We start from the raw sequence: 17,414 nt of genomic DNA, 5'->3' as shown, positions 1-17,414 counted from the left end.
ATAGCCAATTAGTGGCATTTTCTGATAAATTTGTTCAGATGAAGAATGGTACCCGATGCAAGTGCTTCAATACCAGAATGGGTATCATCTACCATTTTTGTTGTAGGTATTACAACTGCATGTTGCTTGTGTTGGTGCAGCCAAGTTTGTTGCACTCTCTTGCACTACAACTAGATTATTCGCTAAATGCAGTTTCGAAGGCACCAAGTTTGTACTTAAGTTTACCAGTGTCTAAAAGGGTTTCTGGGATCTTGTTTAATGCTGATTTGAATGGTTTGTTCTTGTTATCAAGTTATTTCTTTGATGACTGTATTGGATGCTTGCATAGACAGATAAAATTTCTTCATACTTAATGGTTGCTGATTTGAGGTGATTCTTTTTTATATTAAATTGTTTAATGAATGAGTGTGGTGTATAAGATTTAGTTATTAGTACTAGTGATTATTGCGTTAGTTGAATTCAATAATTGGTTTACAATCCGCACGTAAAGAAAGGAAGAGACGATATATCTTTTTATGTGACCATATCAGCTAGGAAGACCAAGTGAATCTGATGATCAAAGAACCAATCTCTCACAGATGGATGAGTCATAGTAGGAGGAGGAAAGGATCCTTCACACAAATAGATAGGACTGATAGAGATGCCAGTGTCAGATAAGCTAGGAATCTCTGTGTTAGTTAAGACCAAGTCAGCCTTATACGCTAGGAAGCAAGTTATGATATGAACCTAGAGTCAATAGTGGCATTACGTGTAGGTGACTAAGATCTCGGAAGAAATAAAGGGGAGTCAATAGGCACTGATGGAATGAATACCTGTTATAGATAGAATTTTAAGTCAACTCGGTATATGAGAAGTGCAATCTACTGAGCCTGCCTATTGCGGTGTTTTGTAATCCCCATGGAACTAAAATTGGTTTCAATATGGGGTTACCTATTTTTTTGTTTTCTTTATTTGGTTTGGGTATCTGCCCATAGGATATAAATAACTGAGATTGTCAATCTGGGCTTTTTCTCTTGATTGCTAGCATGAACTTTAAGATTCACTAGCCCTATTTTGCTAATAGCGATGTTTCCTTTGTTGCTTTTCATTGACTTGTTTGCCTCATTTAAGTTCTACCCAAATGATTGAACTTTTATTATCCTCTCTTAATTTCATATTTTTTGCGAGGGGCCCTATGCAACTAGAAAGTAAACAATGTGGTATTCATGCAATGCGCCGTGCGAGACATAATGCACATGATTCTTCTCCGTTGCCATTCAAAGTAAATAAACTATCTCTCTCATTTTAAATTAATTTATCGTGATATCTTTACTCTTTAGCGAATTGTGTTTTATATTTCTTTTTCTCTATTTTGCAAAATATTAATGATGTTGTTTCTTATATTTCAGATAAAAAATCTTAGCAATAAAAAAAGGCTTTCACCGACAAAGAGGTAGATGAAGTTGAATGAACTTTGTTAAGTTTATCCAAGAATGTATTATGAACTATCCTTAAGATGAAGATGAAATCGATAAAACCGAAAACATTCATGTGGGTGATCGACTTTGGCGAGATTAGGTTCTTTTGTTTTTTCATTTGGATTTGGATTGGGATTTGGATTTGGATTTGGATTAGGCTGATTAAATTTTTATGTATTAGATTGGAAACGTGTTATTTATTTTATTATGTTCTATGATTAAGTACAAATATATATTGGTTATCCAAGAGAATGGAATTAGTACTTTATGAATGCTACTTGAAGTTTAATTTATTATATTAAGGTGTGTAGTTTATTACTGGGAAATGTTTTCACATATTAGCACTATTTTATTATTTTTTTAAAAAAAATAAAAATAAAAACATAGTTCACGGTTTTGACAAAACCGTTATGAATAGTTAACCTATTTATGACTGTTATCAAATGAATACTTCACTGTTTTGTCAAAAGCGTCACAAAAGAGTTGATTTTTTGTGACGGTTTTTATATATTTGTCACTGTTTTATATGGTAGAAATAGGTAATCCAGAAGAAATATTTGTCACGGTTTTGGGAAAAAAATAAATGAATCCTACTCCGTCACGGTTTTAGAAAAAAAAAAAAAACAGTGACAAAAGACTTTTTGTCACTGTTTTTAACAGTGATATAAAGCCTTTTTTCTTGTAGTGCATATATATTTATGTAGTCTCAAAACAACAGTAATTTCTAACACAATCACATAGTTATCACACAAACTAATATATATATTATAGATATAGTGTAGTGTAGTGGCTGCACTTTTGCTCAAAGCTGCCTACGTATCCAAATCTTTCAAGATTGGAATCAAGCCTTCGTAGTTCTTACCAGCCACATAGTCAATGTATAGTTTTTCCTCATTCATCCAAATGACATATAACTTAAATATTTAGAAACTAGGGTATGTAGACATACTTTTTCATGTAGAACTCGAAGTCCCAACCTCAGCCCATCTAGAAGAAAACTTAAGTTGAAAACGGTAAAAATCCTAATTTTTCAGCAAATTAGATTTCTGACGGACTATCTTCTGAATGACACAACTCATTCCACAAGTATCCAAACGCTACAAGGCTTTTTGCTTTGAAAAGAAGACTCTCAGAAATTACTCTTTCATGTTTTGCAAAAATACTAACTCTCACTATAACTATATGAAAACTGGACCCGAACACAGTGCGCAAAAACGGAATTCTGATGCACTATTTTCTGTCAACCAAACTTCCCGACATCATAGTTGTCTCTACAGACCTCTGAATGCGTCGAGTCTAATTGGGTTGGAAAGAAGACTCAGAAAACTCACTCTTTTATGTTTTGGCGAGAGTTTGAATCGAAACCTAACTATGTGAAAAAGTTGTTCAAAAACAGGCACAGATCCCGAATACCGTAACCATATCCACAAACCTTGGAATGCAACGAGGTCAATCGGGTTGAAAAGCAGACTTCCAGACCTTACTTTTTCGTGTTTTCTAAAAAAAACTAGTTCACACTCTAACTAAACCAAAATTGAGCTCGAAGTCAGACCAGCGCTAACCTTTCTTAAAATTCCAGCAAATCTATTCTTACCTTCAATAATTGTTTTCACATCAGCTATAGCTATACCGAACTTTTACATACTCATAAGAATCAAAGATTCAAATATATATTAAGGGCTTCCAAATAATCAATGCCCTACAGACCACCAACGACAATACAAGCAAACCCATATATACCAGAGTGTAGAGAGAATCCATGTCAGACCAGAAGTAAAACTATACTCACATGTAATCAATTCCTTGGATCTATTCGGATACACTTTTTCTTGGATTTTATAACTATTTTGTACTTTTGTTGAATCTATATTATGACAGTCCATTTATGTCAGAGAGCATTTAAACTATAACCAAAAATAGTGACTCCATGAAGAAGGAATTGAATTGCTTGATAAAACTTTCAAGTCTGTAAACACATAACTAGAATAAACAATTATTGTCAATCAACTGTATATATAAAGTTAGTCTACTCACTGCGATGATACTCCCTGCTGCCAAAAATCCCCCAAAGAAGAAACATCCATTTCTTCTTTGAGTAAAACTCTCTCTCTCTCCACTCAAGCACTCTCCCCCAGTAAACACTCCTTTTTCCTTTTCTCTTGTACGTCTCTCTCTGTTTTTTTTTTTTTTTTTTTTTTTTTTCCTTTTTTCAAAAACCATAAAAACCAACAAAAAGGAGAGTTCGGTTGTAACCAAACCCCTCTAACTCTCCCACGTTTTTATCTTATCTTATTTTATCTTTATCCTTTTCTTTTCTTTTTAATATTATTATATTTTTTTAAACCCTAATAAATAGGGAAAACAAAGAAAATAAACGGGGTGTTATAACTACTCCAAACCTAAACATGTTTTTCTATTGTTTAAGTCAATAAAGGAGACCTATTTGACTTGGGAAACATGGGGCTTCTAGAAGAGTCAAGATGAGACTTAACAAGAGACGGCCTCCTAGTTAAACACTAATTGGGAAACCTCATCTATTCTTATAAATAGAATAGTTGAACTACGCTTTGAATTTGATTCATATTCACAAGATAATGAGGGCACCATTAAAAAGAACGGGTTCAACTCATCATCTTCTACATCTCTTCTTCTTCTTGATCCAATACTTCTCATTGTTCTTTGATTGTCAACAAAATATTTGTGTTTCTAGATTACGAAAAATCATCACACAACTATAATGCACCAAATAACTATAACACATTGATCTTGTGAGTTAGTCATTCATGTCAAAATCGGTGATCGGACAATCAAACACGCCCCGATAGATCCAGGCAGCTCGTGCGACATTTTGTTATACCAAACCCTCAAGGAGATGAACCTGCCCAGGTAGGTTATGATAGATCCCATAGCCCCCCTCTACGGCTTCAATGGATCTCGCACTGACCTGATTGGGGACATCATTCTACCATGTCTCAGTCGGGTCGCGTGAAGATCAACAAAGTCGGCATCAATATGCATTTCAACGTACTTGATGTCAACTCATCTTACACCGCCATATTACACTACACCAAAATAGCTTTTTTGTGACACCTATTTGGCATCACAATTTAGGCGTCTCAATTTGCGTCACAAAAATTTATGACGGCATTTTGGCGTCAGTAATTTGCGATGGAATTTTACGTCGATAATTTTGTGGACGGTATTTTGAATTTGTGATGGCATTTTGGCGCCGCAATATTGTGACAAGTATTTTGAATTTGTGGACGGCATTTCAGCCGCCAGTAATTTTGTGATTTGTATTTTGAATTTGTGACAAAGATTATGACGTCACAAAATATATTTTAGAAAAAAAATAATTGGTTGCTATACATCCACCGGTGGATGTATAGCAACCAATTATTATTATTATTATTATTATTATTATTATTATTATTATTCGAGATGCAACTAGCCCTAGCCACCACCGGTTGCTATATGAACTAGCCAAGATACAACTCTTTTAAAAAACAATCCATTCCATAAAATATGCAATCACATCGTTAATCCCATTCAAGAATAAAACATTCATTCCATCACTCAAAATGATCAAGTCACTTGTAAACACCAAGTACTTAAATTTTCCAAGCGAAAAGTAAAATACAAATCACTTGTAAACACAAGTACTTCAATTATCAAAGCGAAAAAGTACATTACATTATGCTTACAACTAGCTAGAAAGAAAGTCTTCTTATTAGAAAGTGTCCAAGTGGCAATATCAACCACTTCCATCCTTCAAGGTCGGTAACAAACAAATGCCACATGCATTACCTGTTTCATTTAACAAAAGAGTTTAGATATACTTCTACCTTAAAATGTAACAAGAGATATATACAACAATAAGTTCACTTATACTAATTAAAAATAAGTGACATAGTTGGAGTCTACCAAATTAGTAACATAGCAAGAAGGTAACCATGCCACTAGGTTATCAAAGAAGCTATAGGCCATTACTATTTGACAACACAACACTAATACACAGTAAACACTATGTCAGAATTCTCTATTTGCAACGGCCAATGGCCGTCGTAAATAGTCTAAAACGACGGCTATAGACTGTCGCAACAGCCATCCTTAAAAATGCTGTCGTTTTCATTAACGACGGCTCCTAACAGTTGTTTTGATTTAAATAATTCGACAGCTTATGGCCATAGTTTAATTTAAATGATACGACTGCTTGAAGCCGTGGTTAACTGAAAATTTTCGACAATTTTTGGCTGTTGCTTATTTTATTTCGCTTTCTTCAAAATTTATGAAACTACATCCCATGGCTGTCCTTCAGGCCATTTTTTTTTCACCTACAATAATGTCCAACACACAAATCACATAGATATATGACCTGCTGTAACAAGCACACAAAACACACATTTACAACTTAATTTTTATTTTGCACCAAACTTCCATTAAAATACCAAAATATAAAGATAATTTGACATTTACAAAAGCTTGACATCCAAAAGTCAAGATAAATGCAAATTTTAAATGTTTACTCTCTCGATGCTCACAAAACATCTAAATGCTTAGACAAAATAGTACATCTAAACTTGTTTACACACAAGACTATATTTGATGTCTCAAAACTCATAAGAAAATAAATGCACAATCTTTCATTTTAAAGGCAGGAGAGTCAAGGGCCTTCATCAAGGAAAAAGTACATAACTCTTTGACCAAGGGATGACTTTACCAAGCTCAGCATCTCCTAACGTTCCATCTCCATCCTAAAGTTGTTTATCGTAATCAAGTATCTCATCAATACGGCCGTTATAGGCATATGTAAATAGATGGAGCCATATAAGTACGGACTTGTCCCAGTGCAATCACCTTTTTCATTATAAACTTTTCTTTCGCTATGCAACTTGCAGATGGAGGAAGGCCCATACATGACTCTTCATGAACTGGTAGGGGTCACATTTGCTACATTAAGAAAACACAATGAAAATAAACCAACATATACCAAGAAAATGGAAAACAATGAAAAACATAAAACAAATTGACCAAATAACAAAGGATGTGAAACCCGACAGGGCAAAATTCATGCAAATTTGGAACAAACATGTAGATATAGTGCAAAACATATTCATTAAATATAGCGGCATTTATGAAAAGAAAGAAGTAGCCATGACAGGTCAAGCACTTGATCAGAAGGATGCGGGAAATGAAGGCTATACTTGACAATTTTTATCTATCACATGTTTGTAGAGAAACAAATACAATAGCATATGCTCTAGCTTGCAGCAAATTTTACAAATGAGTGATGTATTTATATGAAATTCTAAAATCCATACACAAAGCAGTAACCAAAACTAAGAAATAGGGATTAGTACTGGTACGAACAGAATGCACTGTTGCACTTGATGAAAACACATTCCAATCAGACTAAACCCCATAAGGAACGGTATACCTATGCCTCCTAACCCTCATATCAGTGTCCTAAAATGAACTCAGGGTATTGAAGAAGCTTGTGTCAAAAGGATACTAATGCAATGTTAAAAGTGCGTAACCTATGTTATATTAAGCCAAGCATGACGAAAAGCTAAGTAGTATAGATCTCAAAAATATTACCCGAGATGTACTTTGCCCATACTAGAAGACTTTGTATTGAAGAGTCACATCCTTGAAGATCAGAAAGAATCGGCCACTAGGGATACGAGAATAACAAAATATAGATAATGAGGAAAATATGTCAAGAAAAAATCTGCTAAACTAAAAAACCAACAGGCATACTGTAAGCAAAAATCCCTATTTTTTTGGTGAAATGAACATTTCATTGTTGAGATTTGACATTCATTAAATCAAAGAAAAGTTGGTCAAAAAGACCTACAAGGAAATCCTACAGAACCTAAGCACCCTGACCTAATTAAGCATTAAAAAACTTGTGGTGAAGAGGTGTATGGATTCCTTATTGTGTTGAAACTCAGTTACTGATATCACCCTATTTACCAATCAAGAGTCCGGATAGCAAGAAAATCTAATCTAATTTTATAGCACATAACACTCTTGAAATGTGTGCCACATTGAGTGTAATAAAAGATACTAAGAAACCAAATCATGTTTGATGTCATAAACCATATATATATGCAAAGGGCTTATCAATAGAAACCGAATCTAATAAGAAATTTTATCAATGTGAAAGAATAAAGCATAGAACAGGAGTTAAAAAAATAGATGGAAGGGGGCACCTAATTAATATCTTTCAATGCTTCCCCAGCCCCAAAAACTGCATCCTGGTTGTCTTTCCTACTTGAACAGACTGAAATGCTATCATAAGCAAAGTCCAAGTCATCCCCCTGAAAAGTTTAAAGATGTCACAGGTGTGAATGAAACTAATAGGCTACCTAAACATGGCAAAAATAAATCAAAAGGAAAACAAATGCAATACATAAAATGAGCAAATGTATAACTAAACAAAGAATACAAAGCAAATCATTTAAAGGCAACCACTGACCTTAAAAAGTGTATAAGCTAGCATGTCACCTAGATAGAGAATAATACCAAAGAATAACAAGAAGTGCTTCACCTAAGATGAGGAACCAAGTGTTATATTAGACACGTGAGAAGAAAAATAACCTAGTATGTGTTTCTATCTACCATATGAAAAAGCAAAAAAAAAAAAAAAAAGGGTTTGAAACAACAAGACATGCAACAAACAGATTTCAACAAGTTGCAAAAGAGTGCACAAGACCCACTACTTTAATTTAGAATGTCAATATTCAACAAGTTCCAAAAAGACCAATGAAAATGAACATCATACTACACAACATCTTACAATAATTTATCATCGGCATCCAACAAGACACCCCTTGGAGGAAACTCTAAAAACCAATGGCGTGCTCATTCAATTAAATAGATGTTCTCTTGGTGTGAATATTATCTGCTGCTATAATGAGTGTAAAGCCTTTACCAACACAAAAGGGGTCAAAATCTATATTTCCAAAATTACCAACAAGATTACCATTTTATGTAGCATTGAGTAATCTGCAAAGTGTAAGAGTCCAATCAAAAAGTTCTAAGAACAAAAATAAAGGATAAGAATGTCAAAGAAAAATGTCGTTCTGATCTACTTTCTACCAAAAAATTTAGCACACCATACGACCAAATTCTCGGTCCAAAAAACCAATACAATTCAGTCAAATAGATGGTGTCGATGCAGCTAATGGACAACTTGAAATACAAAGAAGAAAAATCACACGAAAGCAAATCCAATCGACAACTTAATTTCAAATGAAAGATGACTAAATCTAAGTCTACTAAAGGACTGTATTCTAGCCCCAAAGATGAATGAGAATGCAGGCCATTACCTGTACCAAGAACATCCCCTACTTTGTCCCTTTCATACATGCTTAATATTTAAACAAATTCAATGGTAAAGAAAATCCCATTTAGTAATGAAATGTGTTGCTAACCTGCATGTTAACCTTTCTACTTGCACGAGACCCGTTTGGTATCCCATGATACATAACGCATGTAATATTTTGACTAGCCTCTACCTACTGACGATGAGAGCACCACATATGGCATTATGCAGATCCAACATTCTAAGATCCTATTGCTACTATTTTGCATGTATAGTATTAGACTATATTTCTCATTCTAGTTTGTACCATATGCTCAGTATGCGACACTCTTTATAACCAACCATTTATATCATCTTACAAGTTATAGCAATCATTCTTAAAACTCAGATTTAACCATATACCTAAGTTTCTAACCTTAGACTCTCAATGTAAACATCTCAAACTTTCAGCAAATTGCAAATGGTGTCTTAGAACTACATGATATTAGATTTTTTTCTAACTTTATAGTAGAGAAACTATTCAAAATCAGTCTATATAATGCTTCTCTACACCCCAATCTTTGGTAACATACATCTAAACATTGCCTAGCTATGATTCTTGGGCACATGAATCCGGTGCGCATACTAAGATCATTTAATCTAATTGCGGTTCATATGGTCATGGAAGAATTTCATCAAACAATTTAAGTGCAAAAAGAAAATGTAGTAGATTATTTGAATATTAATTGGAAGAGAAATCCCAACAAATATTCAGGCATGACTATCGGTCAAAAATATATATATTTACATATATTTCAGATACTATACCTCAAACCAATTCACCTCGAGGGTATCACACACGGATAAGAATCCCATGTAACAGATAAAATGTAAAAAAGATCCCCATAAATAGCTAGAAAAGTGGATCTGTTCTTACCAGATCATCTCCATTTTTCAGAAGAGCTAGAACCCCAAATTCTATACTGATTGCTACAAATCAACGCAAAATCAAATAAAAAAACACAAAGATTTAAGCTTGAAACATTACCGAGCACAAGAAAATCAAGGTTTACCAACCCAAAGGGAGAGAGAGAGATTGAAACAAGGAACAAGATCGAAGAGTCAAGGTTTAAGCTTGATCTTTGCGTAACACTAAAAAAGAGAAGAGAGAAAGGAGGCTTTGAAGATAATTTGTAAAAGAGAGACTAAAACATTTTACTGAAGAAAGGGAGGGAGCACGCGCGAACATTTCAATTTCATCAAAATTTTCGTTTCCCTCTAAAGTAGTAGAAGAAGGCGGTGGACTTTGAGAGAGGGAAAAAAGGATTGAGGGAAAGTTTTAGTAAAAAGGATCGACCGCTTTGAGCCATTGAAAAGGATTGAAACCGCTTTGAACCGGCAAAAATGGTTTTGATCGTGGAGACTACTATACTACGGTTAGTAGTCGTCCTATTGTAAGTGTAGCTCCTATCCTGAATTTCCAGTTTTTACGTAGTGAAAGCACCTATGGGAGCCTCTTTAGCCCTAAAAGCTATATGAACAACAAGGTGACATATATACGACTAAACGGGTACTGCCTGTAACTTCTAGTATATAGCCTGGTGTCATAAGACATGGAAACATAAGACATGGAAACTGGCTTACATTAATAAGATGGTGTATCACACAATTTAATTTGCTTTTTCTTGTTCGTTTTTTATCCTTAAAACAAAATTTCATGGAGACACACAAAGATCACATAAAGAATGATCTAAACTACCATTACCCCTTGCACCCTCCACGGCTAACCTGAGCACTAGTTACAGATTATGTGGTCCGCTAGCAGAGACCATGGGAACAAAGTAAAGCAGAAATTTAGCAAAAAACTAAGCATAGAAGTAGCAACTCATCGACTACAATTATCTCAAGAATGTAAAACCTCGAAAAAACAATGTGTTTGCAACTAGCCATATATATCACCATACAAAACATTGCCTACCTCTCGACTTGCACGATTTCCAATATACACAATAACATTCAACTCAGGGAGCCACTTCTTAAACTCTTTCACCCAGTTGGACAAAGTCGACAGTGGTACAACAACAAGAAAAGGCCCATGAATTTGTTGAGCATTCTGCAGAAGATTTAAAAGAAGATATTCTTGAGAAAAAGAGGGTATAACTGAAGGTTAAAAACCATATCATAAAGAGCCTAAAGATCGTACCTGAAGAAAACCTAGCATGGAAACAAAATGAACAATTTTGCCAAGACCCATCTCATCAGCAAGAATTACATTTGTATCATTCCTCCAACTGTGACAAACAAACCACTGATTACCATATTACTAAGGATGTTGCTAATTACCTATACATCACTCCCCGAAAGGTGGATATAGCATACCTATTAACTAGAAAGTTTAAGCCCCTCAAGCTGATAATCTCGGTTTTCCTCCTTTCAACCATTCAGCCGCTTCATCAAGCTTTCAAGACTAGCTAAATAGTAGCGGAAAAGAAATTTAAAAAAAAAAATTATGACGTAACTTAAAGGAATCTTTAAGGACATAATATACTAGGACATAATATACTTAGAAAGCTGAGTTGCAACACTCAAAAAGATGACTAGAAAAATTGTAAAGATAAGCCGAGCTATGTAGTCAAAGCCGAAAAGTGCCACTAGGCACACTAGCTTACTTCAAGAAGGACATGCTTAGAACTTGAGGTACAAATCGCCCAAATCCATTCACACAATCAACTTTTTTTTTTCCTAGAAAATCTTCCTTTCACGGTTTATGTTCGAGGAACTCTCACTATCTTGCAATAATGATTGAAAATCTCTAAACGAAAAACCTCAAATAACTTTTCAACAACTAGAAGCATGATTCGTATATGCGTCCAAACTCAAAACTAACCAGACTCAATAATCTTTTGCAAAAAATAAATAAATAAATAAATAAATAAATAAAAAAAAAATATATATATATATATATATATATATATATATATATATATATATATATATATACATTTAAAGTTATACTACATACAATATAATATCTACACATACGAAGTAAAACATATTGAAGTAAACATCTAGGTATTATTGAGGCTAGCATTCGAGTGCAACTAGTTGGATAATGTCTAGCAACAACTTCAAACCCCTGCTCCCTAGACACATATGACATTTTCCCCTGGTTTCGTTAAAGGAGTTAATGTGAATAAACACAAAAACTGTTTTAAGGTAACCTATCAGTGCAAAGAGGAAACACAAAATCAGCAAAATAAGATTAGAAAACATAAACTTGTATTGTGTTATATATAGCGCCTATACCAACTGATCTGATATATAGCAATGTCTTTTTATGGGTATAGAAAAAACTAAACAAGGCAATGCAGGAAACTTGATTCCTTAAGACAATTAAAATACAAATGGACAAAAACATACAAGACTGCCAATGCAAAATTTTATTTGACCTAAAGCAGTAAGAAATGAAAAAGATAACGATAATTTGATGATAATTATTCATTCAAAACCAAAGATGCAGGTAGAAAAGTAACAAGATTGGTTTGCTCCATATTCGATATCAGTGATCTGATGATAACCACGATAAATAGGAATGTAAAAACAAGTACTATGGTCCAAAATGCAAGAGTTAGCCAAGTCCATTATTTGTTTCATGAATGGATTGAATACTTGAGATTCCACTTAATACTTGCAAAGACATATAACGCAAGCGTAATACTCATTTAAGCCATTAAAAATCTTGCCCAATGTTACTCAAAGAACCGTCTCTTCAAAAAAAAAAAATCTCATGTAATACTCTAATTATGTTACCACTCTAAATATCTTTACACAATTAATTTATTGTCAACCGTCCACTAAGAAAGTATAGATCATCATATATCATGGAATCTCACAAGAGATGTAATTTATGGTAGCCACACTTCCTATATCTTTGATTACTAGCCTAGCATGAACATTTCATTAACTCATCAGATACATATATGTCTCAGGTTCTCAATTCATTTTCAGAAACTTCTTTCCCCTTTTCAAAAAGTGTGAGAAAACTAATACCGTTATCATGAAAATAGTACATGTTTGTGTCCGAAGAAGTAATCCTCCCTTGCGGGAGAATTCATGATTTCCATTCGTAATGACAAATCTCAGAAGACCCCTTTCATAGGGAATAATGGTTGCATTGTTCCTTGCTTCTTTTTGCGCCTTGCTTTCAAGCAGCTAGACTCCTCAGAAAAGCTTCAAAGAATAGAAAATTGTACCACCGTTAATTATCAATTCATCAAGCTGTGAAGCATTCACAAAAGCGCTGCTTTCTTCAATAAAATGAGAAGTTTTACATGCCATAATTGTTCGAAAAAGCCCACAAGAGACTAAGCAATTAAGTGGAGTTACCATTGCTGTACCGCAGCAATAAGAGTCATAACTCATAAGATCCTCCTCGGGTTCTAACGCCAACAAATTTACCTTACAACGTAAGCCACCCCGATCATGATCTCGCACTAGCCGATTCTCGCAATTTCAAGACAATGTGATGCTAAGAGCTCCGTGAGTCGATGCCACAAACCGCCCCCATTTTGAGTTATTGGAGTTCTCTCAAGGTAATAACACGAAAGTAAACATAAATTGACCGAATTCAATCAATCACGCAAGACAGTAAAGTTACAATTTTTTCACACCAAACATTAATGAATTCAAACTAGATTACACTAGAATAACGAACTAAGTAAATTAGAAATTTGAATACCCTAACTTGATTTCAAATTAATCACAAACTTTCATGGCGTAAGTACCTTTCTCCATTAAATCAATCACATCTTCGAGCTCCTTCTTCAGCGTCTTTGCCTTCAGATACTTCAATCGTTTAATGGTTTGACAGTAAAGAAATTTCGAAGCTTTAGATCTAAATACTTCAATCATTTAACGGTGGCCAACCAACCATCATTTCTAGGTTTATGTATCTTTTTCAGAAGTAGTGGTGGGAAGTTGAGAGAGAGTGGTGAAGAAAGATGAGATAGATGGGCACTGGGGCGAGAGAGCAGTGTTTGGGTCATAATTTTTCCGAGAAAACGCGGTCCCTTAATTGTAATTTTTGTTCTTCACGCTCTTTTGCCATCACTTTATTTAGTAAAATTCCACAACATTTAATTGAAATAATTCTCTAATTATTGGTGACGGCTTTAGCAGTTTAGTGACACAAAAATGCCGTCACAAAATTCCTGACGCCAATTTGGCATCACAAACAAGAAAAACCTAGTGTCAAAAAAAAGTTGTTATGGTGTAGTGTTAGGACAACGTTGGATCCACAAGATGCAAGCAATGTCATCAACACTCCATCAGGTACCCCACTTTCATGGCCCCAGAAGCATGATGGAGCTTCGAAGCAACCAGCTCGATGCTCACAATTGCAATCAGATCCTCTCAGTGGACAAGCCCACTGTGGCTTCACCCAAAAACAAGGGAGAGATCGCCAAAACCAAGCTGGCAGAAGACTTCATTACTGAAGTCAAAACCATTGCAAAGACCCCACGTACCGACCTAGCAAAGGAGAACGCTAGGGGCTCACTCAAGGGAATCACCTCAGAACCCAAGACCACAGAGGTTGCCCATCCAATTCAGGACGCAGAGGCATCACAAGAAACCAAGACCCAAGAGGTCGCTTAGCCCACTAGTACGGCTACTCAGCTCGAACTCAAGGAGAAGGTTAACCTAGGAACTGAGAAGCCAGCTTAGTATGTCCTTTTTCATGTCTTGAAGAAGCCAGCTTGGTATTAGAGTATTAGGACATCACCAATGCAGGCCTTTAAAATCCAAGGCCACGTCAGTGTTTTGGAGGGCAATAAAAAGGAGTTAAAACTCTATATCCATAGGTGTTCCAATGGAGAAGATGATTGCTCCTTTATAACATGTGAAACAAGACCAAAAAATCAAGAAGTGAAGTCACATGCTGACTTAAGTGAAGTCATGTTCAAACTTTCAATTACGCTTTGGGATTCAGGTTCTTTATAAATATCTAGGATGGTTAAATTGGAGGCCCATTTAGAGGCTGCGTTGGAAACAGTTTTTCGCTAGGGTCCGTTAAATTTGGAGATAGAGGCCCGTATCCAGGCCCCATTGGTGATGCCCTTGCCACAATAAATTTGCATTCTGCGTAGTCGCTACTAAATGCAGGGGTCACCGATGTTACCACTTTCACAATTACGACGTTTTTTCTGCCAATCCCATTTTCATGTTGTCTTTTTTTCTCAGTAAAGTTTATGATCATTTTCATGTTGGCCATTCGTATGGGTTGCATGCATTGCACATCAGAAAGCCAAGAAGAGATCACCCGTCCAAAATGAAGACCATGAAAATCTTACTACCAAAACAAGACTAAACTGTCCAAAAAGTGTTCACATGAAAAAAAAAAACATTTATCCTTGGAGTGGTGGCTCAACCCAGATAGCGCCAGAATAGATGGTGTCCTAGGAATCATATATATATTCTGATTCGATACTCCCATCTTCCATGTTGTAGACTTCCACGCAGGTACCTTTGCCATGGGATTGAGCGAAAAAAGTAGATACAATTTGACTTGCAAGTTGCAATCGAGGAAGTATGAAGCCATTAGAGAAACGGAAGCATTACGAGTTTACGACCAAGAAAGCACATTCTCGTTCAACTATTATGACCTAGAAAAAACATTCCCGTTCAACTTAATACCATAAGAGTATACGACATAGATAGCTCTTCTAATCTTTTTTGAATTTTGCTCTCCAATGGTCACTAGTTTGATTCCCCTCAAGGCCCTGGCGAGGCAGTACCCGGTCGCGGTCGATCACCATTCACCATTCGATTCCCCTCAAGGCTACTGGCAAGGCAGTACCCAGTTGAATTTCCAACCAGGGCCTGGAATTAGTGGAGGTGCGCATAATCTGGCCCAGACACCCTCTTATCAAAAAAAAAATATATTCAAAGATCTCTGTTCTGCTAATGTGATTGTAGTTTCCTAGGATTACATGCAGTCTGACTATTGAGCTTTCAGATAGTTATTCTTTGAAAGGGATCTACTTCGCTTGCAAGCCAATGGAAACTAATGAAAATACTCCCTCAACGGATGCACACAGAATAACAACACTTTGGAATGTCAACAACCACTTACAGTAAAATAACAAACGGAAACAGTGTCAGAGAGATAAATTCAACAATCCTTATTTGTTACACTTTTATTCATAAGAAGAAAACACATACATCGTGCCCGATCAAAAGCATCTCAGACCAAACATACAACCGCCCATCACATGGCGAGCCAACCATCACATAGGTACAAAATACAACACTCCAGTTCAAATCCTTGTAAAAAATTTGGACATATTGTCTGTGTGCTGGAAACAGAGTATGCAACCATCCCAGTATAAACAGTCATGCACCACACGTGCTGCTGTAGGTTTAGTAGGACTAATTACTCCATGAGATGACAGATATGCAGCACGTGCAATCAGCACTAACAGAAAGTCTGTTCCAAGGGATCACAAACCCCAGCTTTCCAACAGAATAATTATCTAATTTACTTGCTGTTGTAATAAATTAAACCCAGGCTCTTCAAATCATTCATAAATCCTTCACAAAATTTTCCAAGGCACTTGCAAATATATTGAACCAACATGCCATATTCAAGAACAATATCTGGCTGTTCACATACTACCCTCTGAGTTTACATTTTCCAGTCAAAATATAATCTACAACTTACAGAAGCAAGCCCAGTTGACTAGAAAACTCTGTGCAAGCTCAATGTAAAACAGTAAAGCTTAACATGGTAGCAGCACATCCAAAACTGACATTGGGATCAGACAAAAATGAATAATCAACAGCATGAAGCAAGGAAGCAATTAACAAGAAGTTAAGTAAGGTAGTCGTTATGATTCACATCTGTCGGAACCCCCTTTTGCTTGGGTTTGAATCCAGTGATAAAGCACCACAACTTATTCTAAAATTGTTCTTACTTCGAACTGCTAAATATAAACAAACTTCAGTATACCAAAGATTATACTCAACAACACATAAACAACAATTTCTTTCAAGTAATCTCTTGTACAAGAACCAACAGCTGACAGCAACTTAATAGAGAAGTGGGGAAATATAAAAAAGATAAAGGAATATTAAAAGGGTAGACTACTAATTAGCAGCAACACCATATCCTCACCCAAAGACATTGTTAATTAACCACACAAAACCTGGTCATTCCAAAAAAGAAGCTGCAAGAAGATTATCACAATATCACAAACAATTAGAAAACCAAAGGGTAATGTTTGGGGAAATGCCTGCTCACTGAATCTTATAGGATACGCATTCTGGATCAAAGACATGGGAAGAGTCGTGTAGTTTTGTAATTGATATTGCTTTTTCTCTTGTTAGCTTTTCAAATGAATATAGCCTTTTACTTGAATTGGATTACAGCTTCTAGGGAATTAATAAATCCAGTAGATGTTGAAAGGTGAAGGTGTCATTTCACACATTGAAGGTAATGCGCAATTTCATTAAATATATACCGCCCCATTGCATTCTATAGGCAGAAAATCAGAAGGCACTGGTTTGCAGAATGGAATGGTAGCTTCCAGTACGTGTCAGGCCAGGTGTGTAACTTCAGAATTAAATAGGTAGGATGAGATATTCCACAA

General features: G+C 35.4%; 1 long non-coding RNA gene across 1 annotated transcript; it reads right to left on the bottom strand.

The window, feature by feature from the left end:
• Positions 1 to 7,597: 7,597 nt before the first annotated feature.
• LOC147512638 (uncharacterized) lies at positions 7,598 to 10,063 on the bottom strand. The gene is made up of 3 exons (XR_015217247.1): positions 9,704 to 10,063; positions 7,939 to 8,010; positions 7,598 to 7,780 (listed from the first exon to the last, which is right to left on the bottom strand). It is a non-coding gene; the product is annotated as an uncharacterized LOC147512638 (long non-coding RNA).
• Between the last annotated feature and the right edge of the window lie 7,351 nt (positions 10,064 to 17,414).

This window comes from Coptis chinensis, chromosome 3 (genome assembly GCF_015680905.1).
Source record: "Coptis chinensis isolate HL-2020 chromosome 3, ASM1568090v1, whole genome shotgun sequence".
In the NCBI taxonomy this organism is placed as follows: Eukaryota; Viridiplantae; Streptophyta; class Magnoliopsida; order Ranunculales; family Ranunculaceae; genus Coptis; species Coptis chinensis.
Note: the sequence above shows the minus strand (reverse complement) of the source record. Positions and strands in the feature narration are given on the sequence as shown.